Below are 2178 nucleotides of genomic sequence, written 5' to 3'. Positions count from 1 at the left end.
GCAATCTATCCAAGCTTTGTCACAAGGCGCTACAAACACAAACTACGGTTTGATCTGGAAGTCTTTGACTCGAGTGGAGAGAAAACTTTGCTTGGTTTCCAGGTTTTGTCCTAATTTCCACTCTTCTGCTGCAGCTGCACAAGAAATGAGGTGAATAACTTCACTTCCTGGAGGAGTTCTTTCTTCCTGGAGGTTTTTTGTGGAATAATTTCATTCATGTTTGGCAGAAAATGTATCCATCCAAAGTTCAGAGTTTGTCTGCGACATCATTTACTCCAAGTACCATTAGAAGACCTGCATGTCAGGCTGCCTATGTCTCCACTTGATGATGCTTCACATCATTAACTATATAGAATATTATAATGTTTCTCTTCCTGTCGTTAAATCTTTGTTTCGTCTGACTGAAACATCTATTCCCACATTTTCTGACACGTGTCAACCTGTCCCTGAACTCTTTGTATTTGCTCTTACGAGGTTTTTTAAAATTAGAACTATGCTCTGAATATTTTTACCCTTCCTATCGTCTTTTTTGAGTGATGGCCATGAAGTGGTTCTGCATCAAATCCACTTCAAACAAATTAAATGAAAATCTCTTAAGGGTTCAACAGTTTGCAAAAGGTTTGTACAGACTTTCCTCTGAACTCTGAGAGTTCAAACTCTTAATACAATTTAATCTTATTTTTGTACCACGTTTAAACACATTTTTAACCCAGGGGATAACAAATTTTTGTTCAATCTGACTAAAAACTCAACTTCTGTAGTAAGTTGCTTGATGCTGGGCCACTAGATTTTTCCAGTGTTTATTTGTTGAGTGCAGGACAAAAAGCTGTCCTGCCAGCTGATCATCCCACCTGAGCTGTTGTTCTCTGCAGCTCCTCCAGAGATGCCATGGGCCTTTTAGCTGCTGCTTTGATGGAAAATATCCTTGTCTAGAAACAAATACAAATGAAATCCACAATATTCAAATATTAATCATATTATCATGGTTTATGCACCAAATTTCATACATTATAAATATTTTACATTTTATAAAAGACATAATAAATCTTAAGTTTCTAAGATCACACTCAAACTGACTTATGACATCTGAATTAATCACTGTACCATAAAATAAGCTAAAGTTGCGTTTGTCTTTTTCTATCTTGCATTTTAAAGATCGACTTTGTTAAATAAAAACAAGAAAACAGTGGAGAAAAGTACCTTGCTTTATCAAACCTAAAGAAGAATTTTTATTTACCTTCGTTCGTCCAAAAGCTTTAAAGCATCCATGTCTGAGCCAACAGTTGAACACCGGCAGCATTTTGTCTTCAGCGCATCTAAAAGTCATTAATACTGCAGGCAGATTGCTTCAGCGGAGCATTAAAGTCTCATGATTTCAACGCCAGCCTAAACTATTTAATTACACGTCTGTGTGTGTTATTTCTGCTTCACTGTTAGGCAGCAGGTTGATAAAAAGCACTCAACCAGAAACTCAGCCCTCACGTTTTTTGCCAGAGAAAAATAAAAAATAACATGTTTTCATGGACTGGTTGCTCGTTGAGGCTCCTAGAAACGCTTCTCGACGCCCGCTTCTTCCCTGAAACGCAGCCATTTCCCCTCATATTTTGGGTTTTCCAGCACAATCATCAGCATTTCTGCCTCCATGACATAAAACAAACGAAGACTGAGCGCCTCTGCCTCAGTGTGTGTGGTTTGAAACCCCCTTGTCAGCAATCACTGGGTGGGAGACAGCCATAAACCAGGCTTTAGAAGCCCATAATGGCCCACTGCAGCGCTGGCAAAACTTATATCACATTAAGCCTCTTCCCATTCAGACACAAATAGGATCATTATTTTTGATAACTATACAGCAAGTGCCGGATAATTCAATCACATTACTTGCCACCGCATATTTCTGCATTTTGGTTAAATCGTCATAAATCTCACCGTGTCTTTCTTATTATTGTATTTAATTACAGCACAAAACAAATAAATAACGCACTGTGCAACAAATTATCAGAGCATTGTCGCCTGTCTGCGAACAGTAAGCGGGTTCCGGTTCATTTTGTCCTCAGCGAGGAATCCCACTGACTGCTGCTTACTGGTTTTATTTATTTATTTATGTTAGGAGAACAGCCTCTACTTCTGTTGGAATGACAGGAGCGGTGATTTACAGGAGGACCAATAAAGCAATGCAGG

The sequence above is a fragment of the Poeciliopsis prolifica genome, unplaced genomic scaffold (assembly GCF_027474105.1).
Source record: "Poeciliopsis prolifica strain line A6 unplaced genomic scaffold, Auburn_PproV2 SCAFFOLD026, whole genome shotgun sequence".
NCBI lineage: Eukaryota > Metazoa > Chordata > Actinopteri > Cyprinodontiformes > Poeciliidae > Poeciliopsis > Poeciliopsis prolifica.
Note: the sequence above shows the minus strand (reverse complement) of the source record.